The following is a 16,329-nucleotide window of genomic DNA, read 5'->3' on the forward strand; positions in this document are numbered from 1 at the left end:
CGTTTACCAACCCCAACTGGTGAATGTCTAGCAATTCAAGGAGACCGAAGTGGCTCTGAGTTGAAGCTTTACAATATCATGAAAACCCACAAAATGCTAAGAAAAGGATGCCCGGCTTTTATCATCAATGTGCTTTACACAAAGGCTAAGGAGCGGAAGATCGACGATATTCCTGTAGTTCGTGATTTTCCCGAAGTTTTCCCTGAAGATTTACCTTGATTACCTCCTCCACGACAAGTTGAATTCAAAATCGATCTAGTTCAGAATTATGCCCCATAGCTCGATCCCCATATAGATTATCACCATTGATGTACATAGAAATATACATCTTTTCGGCATCAAATAAAAGGCTACTTATCATAATAAGGATACTTATCATAATAAAACATAATTTCAAGTAAAACCAAGCCCCAAACGAAGAAACAAGCAAAAAAGACGAAGAAAAACAGAAGAAAACACAAGAAAACAAAGAAACACGCCCCCATGCCTCAAGAAACACGCCCCCATGCTTCTGAACACAAGAAAAGACAAAATCTGGAAGCAAAAGCACGGGGCCGTGCCTACCAACCATGGGTCGTGGACGTCTACATAGAAAAGACAAAAAAGAAATTAGCACATGTCACAAAAAACCACGTGGCCGTTCCTCTCAACTACGGGGCCGTGGTCACCTTTCAGAAAAGACAAAATAATTCTGGCACATGTCATAAAAATACACGGGGGGGCATGCCCATCAAGCATAGGGCCGTGCTTCACACTCCAGATTGCCTATAAATAGTGGCTCTTGTGTCATTTGAAGGGTGTGCCTTGAAAAGAGTTCTATCCGGTTTTCACTTATAAGAACACAAACTAACACTCACTTTGAAGATCTAGTGAAGAGTTTGAAGGCTTAGAGGTCATCACCATCAACCATCATCATCAACCATCATTACCATCATTAAGAAGGAATATTCATCTACAATTGGTTAGATTGTCCTAAGTTTAATCATGTATTTGTTATCATCATTCATCTTAATGATTATCATCATGCTCATTATGAGCTAAACTCCTTTTACCATCTAAAATCTATGAAGAAGCTTTGTTTTACTTGATAATTAATCAAGACATGTGATTTAGTCTAGTAAAGTACATGGTTATATTACAATTATCTTTTGATGAGAAATGTGTCACCATCTTAAATTACTAATTCAAAGTTGGTGGTTGTCAATTCAATTGGCAATCATTCATAATCGATTCATGTTCTTGAAAGATAGAAATACTTTGATACATTATCGAAACATGGATCCTTATATTGTACTTAGAAATGATGAGATATAAGTTATGATGTATTTCTCTAAACCTTGGTAATCCGAAAATGGCTTTGCTTAGGATATCAAATTAGTTAAAGAAATCATATGTTAACGGAATGTGTAATTATAACCTACATAAATCAACCTAGGGGAGGTTTGTGATGAACTACAACCACCCGAAGTTGTTAGAATTGGTATTTGAGAAATCGAAGTCAATCCTAATCTTTCTACTTTACGAAACTACTTTCAACTTAAATTGACATCATTGAGATGGCATGACGTTAGGAAAGGGTGGACTTCAAAATGCGCATGCTATCTCCTTAGTGCCAATGATGCTCACTTAAGGTTTAAGGAGCTATCTATCATATATTGCTATGGCAAGTTTATCACATGACCAAATATTAATTATCAATGCTAAAATGAAGTGGATTCTTGATCTTAGATGATAACCTTCGCATAATTGAACAACTCATTTAGAATCTCTCGTCTTGGTCACCTATATATTATATATAGATATTTATATTTCATAAAAAGTTCAAAAAACCCCCCAAAATGATTAAAACATCCGATTAAGTAAAACAACGATTTATCATTAGAAACATTTGTGTCCACGGATCGATACTTGGTTCTTACCAATACTATTCTACATATACGATAGGTACACTTGCCTATTTTGTGTGTGTTTAGTCTTTGTAGAAATCACTTTTATAAATTTAAAACACGATCTTGCGCAAAAGAAATTCATTCCAACCTTTTATATTTTATACCACACTAGCACGCAGCACATCAAGTTTTTGGCGCCGTTGCCGGGGAAACGGTAAGTTTCTAAGAACGATCCAAATTTTAATTTAATCATTGTCTATAATTGTACAAAATTTAACTTCTATTTTATTTTGTTTTACCTTTATTTTTTTTACTAAATACAAAAATATATAATTTTACGGCTAGCCTACTTTTTACCTTCTACCTATCTTTACTTTAGCATTAACTAATTTAGACATTAGTTTAGTTTAAAATAGCTTAGCCTAACTCGTAGTTTAACCTAGACTGACCTTTAGTACTAACTTTAACTAACTTTTATTTTAGTGTTTAATTTTGATTTAGTCCCATGTATGTCCTCTACTTTTGAATCCGAGCTTGTTTCTCCAGTTTCTGAACCGGAACGACTCTTTCGTCGACGAACTCGTAAATGGGCTACAGAAACCGGCGAAGCAATCAAAGACAAATCAGTAGACGCCACCACATCAGGAGAAAATCAAACCGAAGAAATGATGGCGGCCCAGAACAATGAGCCGAACATGAGCCAGTATGCCAAGCCAACTCTCGAAGGCTACGACAATGGAGTGGCTCCACCCGAAATCACCGAAAATTTCGAAATCAAATCAAGCACCATTCATATGGTAGAAAATTCAGTTCAATTTCATGGTCTCCTCGACGAAGGCCCTCTTTCTCACATATCTCGATTCTTACGAATATGCGGAACCTTTAAAATTCAAAACTGTTCAGACGATCTGATTAAACTCAAACTCTTTCCTTTCTCTCTAAGGGGTCAACCCCTAGAATGGATAGAATCTCTTTCCTCTGGTTCCATCACCACTTGGGACCAAATGGTTGAACAGTTTCTCCTCAAATATTTTCCGCCTAATAAAACTGCCAAATACCGAGCCAGCATTACCAGATTCCGGACCGATGATGATGAATCGTTACACGCAGCATAGGAAAGGTACAAAAGTCTTCTAAGAAGATGTCCACATCACGGACTGAGCGTATGGTTACAAGTACAGACTTTCTTTGACGCACAATCCAGTCAAAACAAACAGGCCATCGACCAAATTGCTGGTGAAGACCTGGGATCCAAATCACCTAACGAAGCATTTGAAGTCCTGGAGAAGGCTGCAAAGAAGAGTTTCGCTTACAACCCACCAAGATCTACACCTACCCATAAAGGAATACACCACGTTGATTCCAACACTCTTGTCACAGCACAGCTTGAAGCCCTTTCTAAAAAATTCGAACAACTTCAAGCCGAGCTATCAAAAACCAGACTCACCTGTGACACCTGTGGAGGGAATCATAAGACGAGTGACTGTAAACAAGTTATCATGGCCATGGAAGAAGTTGATTTCATCTCTCGACAGAACAACGCTTTCAGCAATAACTACAATCCAAGATGGAGAATTCACCCGAATTTCAGCTGGAAAGACGGAGGTAACACTCAACCCTTACCAAGATTCGAAAAGAGACCAATGAATCAACCCTTCCAGCCTAAACCCCAATTTCAAGGTCAAAGTTCTAGTAGCCATCAAAACTCAAGCTACTCTATGATCGTAGAAATGTTAATCCAACTAATGACCAAAACAAATGAAGCAGAAAAGAAAGCCGACTCAAGAGCTGTTGATATCAGCGGAGTATTATTAAAACATGAAGCCGATCTCAAAAAAGTCAACAAGCATCACTTCAGAACCTAGAAACCCAAATCGGATAAATTGCCCGACAATTATTCGAAAGACCACCTGGCACTCTTCCAAACACCACGATCACCAACCCGAATGCAACAGCTAACGCTGTTACACTCAGAAGCGGTACGGCCACTGTTGTCTCGCCAACTTCAGAACTAGTTAGGGATAATAAGTCTCCTGATGAAGCACAGGAGAGGCTGAACCCAACAAGCACAGTACAGCCCAAGGAGCCAGTTCGAACTTATATTCCACCTATTCCATACCTGGAAGACTGAAGCGGGAGCGATTGGAAGCTCAATACGGGAAGTTTCTAGAACTCTTTAAGCAACTCCATATCAACATCCCTTTTGTCGAAGCTATTGCTCAAATGCCAAAATATGCCAAGTTTCTCAAAGAAGTGCTGACAAACAAAAGGAAGCTGGAGGAGCTCTCGCACGTAACCCTAAGTGAAGAATGTTCAGCTGTCCTCCAAAGCAAGTTACCAACAAAGATGACCGATCCAGGGAGCTTTACTATCCCTTGTCTCATAGGAAATTTGTCTGTTAGCAATGACCTGGCTGACCTAGGAGCTAGTATTAATTTAATGCCTTATGCGGTTTTTGCAAAACTAGGGATAGGAGAACCAAAGCCCACCCGCATGAGCATTCAATTAGCTGACCGATCTGTTAAATATACTCGAGGCATTGTTGAAACATTCTTGTCAAATTGACAAGTTTGTTTTCCCGGTAGATTTTGTAATTCTAGACATGGAGGAAGACAAAAGTGTACCTCTGATTTTAGGAAGACCCTTCTTAGCCACCGCAAAGGCTATTATTGATGTTTGCACCGTCAAACTCACTCTCAGGGTCAATGACGAGGCAATCACTTTTGACATAGGAAAATCTATGCAATATCCGCAACAACACGATGACACATTATACTATGTTGACATCATAGATTCCATCGTAAGTTGCTATATGCGAGATTCCTCCATCAGTGCTCCCCTAGAAACACAAGTCTTAGACAAAACACTCAACAAACCCATTTTAGAAAACAAAAATCTCAATAATGACTACCACGAAAAATCAGAAATGATATATGAAATCATTGAAAACAATGAAAAATCAAAACCATCAATCGAAGAACCACCAGCCTTACAGTTAAAAGAACTACCAAAACATCTCGAATACGCCTTTCTAGAAAAAGACTCTCAACTCCCAGTAATTATTTCATCTCACCTTTCTAAAGAAGAGAAAGACGAACTTCTTGAGGTCCTCAAAAACCATAAGAAGGCTATCGCATGGAAGATCATGGATATCAAGGGCATCAGTCCCTCCTTTTGTACTCACAAGATTCTCATGGAAGAAGAATACAAACCCGTGGTCCAACATCAGAGACGTCTCAATCCCAACATGGAAGATGTGGTGAAGAAGGAAGTAATCAAAATACTTGATGCCGGATTAATCTTCCCGATCTCGGATTCACCTTGGGTTAGTCTCGTATAAGTGGTACCCAGAAAGGGAGGAATGACTGTTGTAATGAACGAGAAGGACGAGTTAATACCAATGAGAACCATCACAGGCTGGCGAGTTTTGTAAGTCCCCCCGGGGCGTCGCTGATCGATACGAGATCCGCACGAGGTCTAGGAGTGCGGAATCCTCCTAGACTCGTTTAATGGTGTAGGAGACGAAGAACACGATTACACACAAACAAATACACGAATGGGATAAAACGAATCTGCAGATCCTTTATATAATAATCATAAAGCATTACATACCGAACATGAAAAACAAAAGACGGTCGACCCGAGGTGAGCTCTACCTCGGGCCGTACCAAGCGACTACCTCTCTCGGTTTCTCTCTCACAAATACTCTCTCTTTCTTTTCACTAAAACAACTGGAAAAACTAAAACCCAAAACCCTAAACATTACACACATATATATAGACTAATATCTTTGCAGGCTTGGGCTTGGGCCTATGGTGAAGTTGTTCTAACTTCACCAACACGTGAAGTTGTGCTAACTTCACCAACACGTGAAATTCTTCTAACTTCACCAACACATGAAGTTGTGCTAACTTCACCAACACGTGAAGTTGTGCTAACTTCCCCAACACATCCCATCTAGTCAGAATTGCATAGCGACGGTCACAAAATGCACCAACAGACTCCCCCTTGACCGTTGCTCTCAATTCTAACAAACACAAAAGATTCTCTGTTACAAACCGTGCACGAACAGACTCCCCCTTTTCCGTTGCTCTTCTGTGTTCTTCTTCTGGTAGGACTCAATCAACCAGTATTGTCTTAATCCGTCATGACGCTTTACAAATCTACCAATCACCTGATGTCTTCCATATCAAATCTCCCCTTCAGTGTAAGCGCCTCCAGATTACTTCGATCGAGATCTTTGTCACAATCCCGGTACCTAATCAGTCGTCTCAACCATAATCGGTTTGTAAGATAAGGTTTAATTTTCAACTACTCAACAGCAAGTGATCAGTTTCATCACAAAACCACCTCGACAGAATCTAACACACAAGACCATTAATACATCTGAAGAATCTTCTATCAACAGGGATAACGATCAAATGACTTTCTTATTATTTCCGAGAATGAAATTATTTAAGTAGCTCACCCCTAATAAATAAGTATCCCAGATACTCGTATCCCACATTTTCAGGTTGAGAGCTTAAACAATGTAATTTCCGATTAAATCCAGTTCAAAAATTTTTACCTTAATAAATAAGCATCCCGGATGCTCGAATCCCACGTTTTCAAGATCCAAGTCTCGAACGCCTTGAAAATAACATAAATAATAAGCTTTAACCACGATCCAATAATAACGAAAACCCGAACAAAATCTGACTTTCTTCAGTTAGTCAACCTCAAACAATAATTATTTCTTGGCCCAAAAACACCCAAATAACCAAATATGTGTCAATATCCAGTTTCAATCAATATCCCATTCGCAACTTCAACTCCAAATCCAGAGTTGACCCGTATTTGTTCACACGTAAGACCAAGAGATATCAAGTTTCACTCGTTGTCGGAACAACGTTTTTGATCTCACAATAATCGTGTAAACCTGGCTATTCGGACGAAACTCCAAACAAAAATATTATCACCACATTTTTCCCAAATGATCCTCTCTTCATATGAATGACATATGAGGATTTTCTTTCAAGAAAATTTCCCGAAAATACCTTTTTTTTTTTGGAAATACCATATCTTGAACGTCGGAGGAAAGGAAAACATATCGTTAGACTGACTTACGGGTGAACATCGCATAACCTCGCCTGTGAACTTCACCTGATAACTTCACCCCTCTTTAACTTCACCAGTGGATAACTTCACTAGCTGATAACTTCACCACCTGATAACTTCACCATCAGATAACTTCGCCCTTCATTAACTTCGTCATTCAATAACTTCGCCAAACTTTAACTTCGACCACTAGTAACTTCACCAACCAGTAACTTCGCCAAAACCCTATCTTCGCCAAACATTAACTTCGCCAAAACCTTAACTTCGCCAAAACCCTAAAATTTGATCGACAACTTCGCCAAAACGGCTGTTCAGCCAAAAATCGATCAGAAACGTGCCAGAAACACCAAAACGCAGATCTCGAACCATAGCATAAGAGCCTAAGGCTCTGATACCACTTGTAAGTCCCCCCGGGGCGTCGCTGATCGATACGAGATCCGCACGAGGTCTAGGAGTGAATCCTCCTAGACTCGTTTAATGGTGTAGGAGACGAAGAACACGATTACACACAAACAAATACACGAATGGGATAAAACGAATATGCAGATCCTTTATATAATAATCATAAAGCATTACATACCGAACATGAAAAACAAAAGACGGCTGGCCCGAGGTGAGCTCTACCTCGGGCCGTCCCAAGCGACTACCTCTCTCAGTTTCTCTCTCACAAATACTCTCTTTCTTTTCACTAAAACAACTGGAAAAACTAAAACCCAAAACCCTAAACATTACACACATATATATAGACTAATATCTTCGCGGGCTTGGGCTTGGGCCTATGGTGAAGTTGTTCTAACTTCACCAACACGTGAAGTTGTGCTAACTTCACCAACACGTGAAGTTCTTCTAACTTCACCAACACGTGAAGTTGTGCTAACTTCACCAACACATCCCATCTAGTCAGAATTGCATAGCGACGGTCAGAAAATGCACCAACAAGTTTGCATTAATTACCGGAAGTTTAATGACGCCACAAGAAAATATAATTTTTCACTTCCTTTCATAGATCAAATGCTTGAGCGATTATCTGGAAAAATGTTCTACTGTTTTCTTGACGGATTCTCCGGATATTTCCAAATTCCCATTGCTCCTGAGGATCAGGAGAAAACCACTTTTACTTGTCCATACGGAACCTTCACCTACCGAAGAATGCCATTTGGACTATGTAATGCTCCAGCCACCATCCAACGTTGCATGGTGGCCATCTTTCATGAAATAATCAAAAACTCTATGGAAGTCTTCATGGATGACTTCTCAGTTTTCGGAGACTCATTCGATCATTGTCTGAAAAACCTAGACAAAATGTTAGCTAGGTGTGAAGAAGTAAATCTAGTACTCAACTGGGAAAAATGCCACTTTATCATAAAGGAAGGCATTGTTCTCGGCCATAAGATTTCTCAAAACGGACTAGAAGTTGATAGGGCTAAAATTGAGACCATATCCAAACTCCCACCGCCAACTTCAGTCAAAGCCATTAGAAGTTTTTTAGGTCACGCAGGTTTCTACCGCCGCTTCATAAAAGACTTTTCAAAAATATCGAGACCTATGACCAAACTTCTGGACAAACTTGTCAACACACCAATCATGACTACACCCGATTGACCCTTCCATTCGAAATCATGTGCGATGCAAGTGACTTTGCAGTTGGATCCGTACTTGGAAAACGCAAAGAAAAACACTTTCACCCAATTTACTATGCAAGTAAAACTCTGAACGATGCACAAGAATTACACCACGACAGAAAAAGAGTTACTAGCAGTAGTATTTGCCTTTGAAAAGTTTAGATCCTATCTAGTTCTTTCCAAAACCATAGTTTACACCGACCATGCCGCAATACGTTACCTCTTCAACAAACAAGATGCCAAACCCAGACTCATCCGATGGATCCTACTACTCCAAGAATTTGACATCGAGGTCAAGGACAAAAAGGGAGCAGAGAATGTCGCCGCCGACCACCTTTCGCGCTTAGAATGTCCAACTCCTGAAGAACTTCACAAAGAAATTATCAACGATAATTTCCCACATGAAATTCTCATGCGCATCCATGAAGTCATAGAGGACAAAGACGAAAGTCCTTGGTATGCCGACTTCGCAAATTACCTAGCTTGTAGAATCCTAAGAAAAGGACTTACCCATCAACAGCGGAAGAAATTTTTCTCCGATCTTAAGTTTTACTTCTGGGAAGATCCATACGTGTTTAGGATAGGTGCGGATCAAGTTATTCGTAGGTGCGTAGCAGGCAAGGAGGCCTTAGACATTCTCAAACACTGCCATGAAGGGCCAACAGGTGGACACCATGGTACCGCCACTACGGTCAGGAAAGTGTTTTATGCAGGATTTTTCTGGCCCACCATATATAAAGATACACATACTTTGATCCAAGCATGCGATGCTTGTCAAAGAGCCGGAAACATCTCATCAAAAAATGAGATGGCTCAAAAGGGCATTCAAATTTGTGAGATCTTTGATGTATGGGGAATAGATTTCATGGGCCCATTTCCTAACTCATTCGGAAATAAACACATCCTTGTAGCATTTGGTTATGTATCTAAATGGGTAGAAGCACAAGCTCTTCCCACTAATGATGCTCGGTTAGTAGTAAGATTTCTAAAAAAGTTATTTTCACGATTCGGTACTCCGAAGGCCCTGATCAGCGACAGAGGTACCCACTTCTGTAACACTCTGATGGATAAAGTCTTAGCACGATACGGGGTTCATCACCGAATGGCAACACCATATACCCTCAGACCAGTGGGCAAGTAGAGGTCTCGAATTGAGGAATTAAGAGAATTTTAGAAAGAACTGTAGGAATGAATCGCAAAATTGGGCAGAAAAGTTAGATGACGCTTGTGGGCCCTCAGGACGGCCTACAAAACTCCCATAAACACAACACCTTTCAAGCTCGTTTACGGGAAGGCATGTCATCTACCAGTAGAATTGAAACACAAAGCCTATTGGGCCCTTAGAGCAGTAAACTTTGATCTAACATCCGCCGGAGTAAACCAGGAAGATCAAATTCGTGAGCTCGAGGAACTGAGGACATTGGCCTACGGAAATTCCTGGTCTTACAAGGAAAAGACTAAACGCCTACACGACGCCCATTTAAAAGGATACAAAAAAATTTCAAACTGGCGATCGTGTACTGTTATACAACGCTCGTTTACGTCTTTTCCAAGAAAAACTGAAATCTCGATAGGCAGGTCCATACATAGTTGAATCAGTTTTTGACTATGGGACAATCGAAATTTCAAACTCAATTGGCCAAAAGTTCAAAGTATATGGACATCGATTAAAACCATATATCGACGGTCCACTTGAAGAAGTTCTGGAGGTATTAACCCTCCAACTCTCTGAATAAGAAATCAAGGAAACAAGGTCTGGCCAAGACCTTCAAAAAAAACTAGGCTTTGTAAATAATTATCTTTTGTTTTAAAATATATATATATATTATTATTAAAACCACGGGGGCGTGCTCTCAAAAGCACGATCCTGTGCCTAAAAATGCGGACCGGCATCTTCGCTGCAAAAATCTCAGTCAGACTAGTTTGTAACAGAATGGTCAGAGCAAAAACACGGGGCCGTGCTTGGCCACTGGTTGTTTATAAAAGGCACCTTGTGTCATTGCATTCCTTGCACAAACCAAAACCAAAACCAATAACCTCTGAAAATTCAACATGCCAACTGAGATGAGTGAAGCAATCCCTGTTTCCCGACATCCGAGAAATGATGCCCGTCATGTTTTCAAAACCGAGCTTCTCTTGAAACTTCAAGAACTCATTAAAGAACTCACCAAAATGAATCTCCTAGCTGAGATGCGTCTCGTTCAAATCACCGAATCAGTGGAAAACATGAAAATGGAACTCCGAGACATCAATGAATAACTCCAGTTTCGAGTTCTCGGTTTCACGTATTTTCCTCCACCAGGACCATTCGGAGGAGGAGAGCCTTTCGGGGAACTCTAGGAAACTTAACTTTCTGTTTTTATGTGTAAACAAGTGCATTAAGCACAATGTGTTAGGACTTCGGGCTTAACCCGAATATTTTCTATTCTTAGGAAAACCGGTCTTATCCCGTAATTGTTCTAGGACTTTTATTTTAATGAAAAGTAATTATTAGATGACCAAACTTCTAAATATTCATAATAAACGTCATTCTAAGAATTCCAGATCTTGCATCTTGCTGAAAATTGCAAAGAAATTCATTGTGACAAAAAGCACGGGCCGTGTTTTCCTAAGCACGAGGCCGTAGTCACCCCAGAATCTTCAACATGATACACGCTGACTCCGTACAATTCTCTGAATCAAAAACATTTATTCCTCTAGCAGCACGGGGCCGTGCTTTTGAAAGCACGGTGCCGTGTTCAACTTTCCAGTCTCTATATAATGCATGCATAAACTCACTATTCCATTCAACCAAACACAACTTACCTAAATTGAAGGAAAAAGGGTTGAATGGAGGCCAGTAAGAAAGGGGAAACAACATGAATCCTCCTCATACCTTGAGGAGGAGGTCATGAGACTCCAATGCATCATAAGAGATCAAGTTGTGAGCAACATGCAAACCGAATCTCGTGTAGTCGAGTTAATTAACAAAGTCGACCTGGCTAGGTTCGAGAACTTCCATGTTGTTGATGGCCACCACAAAGATGTGACTTCCAACTTAACTTTCTCAACCGAGAAATCGTTACGCTCAACAAAAAGCTTGACGAACTTTTGGAAGCCAAACGAGCACCACCACACATCCAGGACTTGTTCGGAAGTGGTGGTCGTTGAAGTTCTGACTTTGTTTCGTGTTGAAGTTGTTCCCGCTAGTACCATGTGTTAGGATCAAGAATTGTTGTTGTACTTTTCATTTCCTCTATGTTTAATTATGTTTTTTATGTTTTAATGAAGTTTAGAATTTTAATCACTATCTCAAACTAACCAGAAAATAAAACCAGTTAAAAACGAACCAGCTCAAAAAATAAAAAAAAATCAAAAGGATACTATCTGCATAATGCAGCAAGGTACCGTGCCTCTAAAAGCACGGGGCCGTGCTTTTGGTCCCAGAGCAGTCACGAGTTTCAAGTTATTAAAATAACCTTTTTCAACCACCAACCCTAACATTCACTACGTTTCTGGACCGAAAACCGTCGACCATCCAATATTTCACTAATTTCTTCATCAAATCTTCAATTCAAAACCTAAGGTATGTTAATTTAACCATTCATTGTTCAAATTCACCATTTTAGGTTTAGTTTAACCCTAAAAATCGCTCAAATCGACCAAATCATGTCAAAACCCGAAAAGGATATGGGTTATTTTGCTAGTATAAGATGAATAAATTGTTGATGGTTAAGGTTTAATTGAAAGGAATAATTCGAGTTTTGGGGTGTTAGCATAAATACCCGACAAACCAATAAACCTAATTGTTATAACCGGTCAGAAACGAGGGTTCGAATCTGCATATGGTCAGTATTAACAACAAGAGTCTTGCCCAAAACATCACGAACCGTGGTCAACCAAAAGTCAAAATCATAGGAAACAGAAACAGTGGCAACAGCACGGAGCCGTGCTTTTCAAAGCACGTCGCCGTGCTTTGTTCTCTGTTCCAGCAAATTGAAAAATTTTATCAATTTTTGACTATTATGGGTATGATTTACAGATGACCGAGTATGGGCATGATGGTCATGCATTCTTAGTCTTCTCCGGACGGAGAACAAGGGACAGACAAGCTAACGCAAGACTCACCTACCTAAACAGACGATTCCCAGAACCAAATTTCTACGCTTGTGAAGACACGTTGCGCCAAGTTAACCAATGAGACCGATACAACAGAATTGTGAAAGGGCCATAGAAACGGGTGTTTGAACAAACGGGAGAGGCAGTGACAGAACTGACAAAGGAGTTTTTGGCCTCTTTCAACATGAAGAAGAAGAAATCTGACATGTGGGATGAAGATGTGATTGAGTTTAGGTGTGGGGGTGAATGGCACACAACTTCTGTCACCCAACTGGGAATTGATCTGGGAATCTACACGACTGAGGAAACTGACTCAGAAATTTGGTTTGATGCTAAAACAACATTTACAGATACAGATGGTGATGAAGAAGCAAAAGTTGGAAATACACAGGTAAGAGCATGGGAACTATTGGGTTTTTGGGATGAAACGAACAACGTAAACAATTCAAGAAGCACAGCCATACGAGACCCACTCATGAAATATATACACCGACTGCTGAGCCAAATAGTAACAGCACGCATCAAATATAAAGGAGTGGTAAATCTAAGGGATTTGTGGGCACTTTATTGCATAAAGAATAGAAACGCTTGCAATATTACTTATCTCATCTGCCATCTTTTCAGAACAAATGTAGATGCACAAAGCCCGAATACCCCAATCTTTGACGGTGCATGGATCTATAAGCTTTATGAGACCTATGGTGTAGACAGAGAAGGAACACAAAGCCCTGAACCGATAGCTCTTGACCTCAACTCATGCAACAAAATGCAGATAGCTCGACTTCTAAACGTAAGACCAGAAATCTGGAGGTTCATCGACAACAGGAATCAAGTTTGGGACCCGGAAAGCCAATTGGAAATGGAAATGATGGATGAATGGAGGAACAAAATAGCAGCACGGATAGAAGCTGAATATGCACGAACAAGGCTTCGTAAACCATTCATCCCAAACACGGGTAACTGATGACTGGAGACACAGGTAGATTGGGCATGGGCATGGGCATGGTTTGGTAGTACTTCAAGACATTATTATGTGTTTTTAAACAATTTACTTTCTGTTATTTGTGTGTTTGTTTGTTTGTTGGTTTGGATACTTTTATGGCCATATATGCCAAGACATTATGGTAGGAACTAATCGAGCCCGATAGGGCAAGGGATGGATGATTCCATACCCAATTTTCAGCAGTTTATGCTTGTGGTTGTTTGTAGTTTTATATTATACAGGTACAAAAACAGGTAAACGGACGATAAACAGGGGACGCTCTGTCGGAATTTCGTTAACCCGTAGGGAAGTAACTCTCCATTATAACCCATAATACTCAATAGAATTTTTATCTTTTCATGAATCTTTTCACATTGAGGACAATGTGAAATTCAAGTGTGGGGAGGGGAATTACTTGACCAATTGTTTGTTCAATTAATTATAAAAATTCTCTAAATCAACAAATATTTTGCAGCAAACAAAGATTATTTTAAAACCTAAAGAGAAAACCAAGAGAATTTTTTCGCAAATAACCAATCATTACTAAAAAAGTGAAAAGGGAAATATAAGTTTTGTAATATTGAGAATAAATTTATGCAAAATATGGCGTTAATACCCAATTCCTCCATTACAGTGAGATAAACCTCATGCCATATAAATAATTTTTTCGGAAGCTTTGAGTGAGTCATATGTTTCGTGTGATTTAGAACTTGTCACAATTATTCATTTCAAGACCGCACGAAGCGTTGTATAAGGAAGAAGGTAATATTATCACAATTCCATCAAAACATTCGCCAAATTTCAAAACTCAAAAACCTAAACCCTATCTGTCTCACCAGTAAAATACAACACTGGTCTTTTACCGGCAGACCCTAAAAAACTGGAAATGAATTCTTTCGATTTCAATTTCCTTTGCTGAATACACTTCACAAAACCTAGGTTGCCTCCAGAACTTAGGGAGAGAATCTTTCTCTTTAGCAATGAGGTGAGGAAAAAGTGGCGCCAAGATGAACAAAGGCCATCATTCTCTGGAATTTCCAAAAACGCAATGAAGAGAAGAGCAAAAAGATATGAACGATGCTTAGGTTGCGGAAATTGGTCCCACGAAGGGAGATGTAGAAAAAGTCAAACTCAGTCTCAGCATGAATATACCGAACTAATGAGGGTGGGGGCTATTAGGCTCAAATCCGAATGATCCATTAGAGTTGGGAGTTATGTTCAGAACAGGATTGAGGAAGAACTGATCCATATCCTCGACAAAACTTGTCTTGACGATCTGACCTTAAAAGAGTCACTAGGTATCCTTTGGAAAAAAAATAAAAAAAAATTGTGTATCAGGAGAAAAGGGAGCTAACCAATGAAGACATCTCAAGACTCCCGGCAATCAGGAGAAGTTGTATTTACCATCCTCAATAACTCAAACCCCTAAACCACCACAAAATACCACATCCATACTCACACAAAACCAAACCATTTTACCTTCTGATTTATACAACCCTTCAAATGGTGGAGATTTGAGCTTGTTACAAGCTTATTTATCACAGGTTGCATTTTAACTAAGAGCGTTTACATACATACATCACAGGTATGATCAGATATAAAACCGAGTGTGAGTGAACATTGTGAGAACGTGACGTTTTGCATAAACGGAAGCTCATAGAAACAAAAGTTCCTTTTTATTTATCACTAACACAAGATTGGTTACTTTGTTTCATCTTCTTGGAGCTCACTTAAGGAATGGTTATAATCTAAGCTTTCTGTTATTTAGGGGATATTTATAAGAAGATTTCTTGAGGAAAAGCAATGTTCAAGTGTGGGGATGTTTGATAAACACAGAAATATACATCTTTTCGGCATCAAATAATCTCTAAAAACTGCAATTTCTATCAAATAGCATAGCATAAAAGGCTACTTATCATAATAAAACATAATTTCAGGTAAAACCAAGCCCCAAACCAAGAAACAAGCAAAAAAGACGAAGAAAAACACAAGAAAACAAAGAAACACGTCTCCATGCCTCAAGAAACACGCCCCCATGCTTCTGAACACAAGAAAAGACAAAATCTGGAAGCAAAAGCACGGGGCCGTGCCTACCAACCACGGGGCCATGGACGTCTACACAGAAAAGACAAAAAAGAAATTAGCACATGTCACTAATAACCACGGGGCCGTGCCTCTCAACTACGGGGCCGTGGTCACCTTTCAGAAAAGACAAAATAAATCTGGCACATGTCATAAAAATACACGAGGGCGTGCCCATAAAGCACGGGGTCGTGCTTCACACTCCAAATTGCCTATAAATAGTGGCTCTTGTGCCATTTGAAGGGTGTGCCTTGAAAAGAGTTCTATCCGGTTTTCACTTATAAGAACACACGCTAACACTCACTTTGAAGATCTAGCGAAGAGTTTGAAGGCTTGGAGGTCATCACCATCAACCATCATCATCAACCATCATTACCATCATTAAGAAGGAAGATTCATCTATAATTGGTTAGATTGTTCTAAGTTTAATCATGTATTTGTTATCATCATTCATCTTAATGTTTATCATCATGCTCATTATGAGCTAAACTCCTTTTACCATCTAAAATCTATGAAGAAGCTTTGTTTTACTTGATAATTAATCAAGACATGTGATGTA

Source organism: Bidens hawaiensis, unplaced genomic scaffold, assembly GCF_021521415.1.
Source record: "Bidens hawaiensis isolate Kalapana, Puna unplaced genomic scaffold, B.hawaiensis_p1.1 tig00025365_1, whole genome shotgun sequence".
Lineage (NCBI taxonomy): Eukaryota > Viridiplantae > Streptophyta > Magnoliopsida > Asterales > Asteraceae > Bidens > Bidens hawaiensis.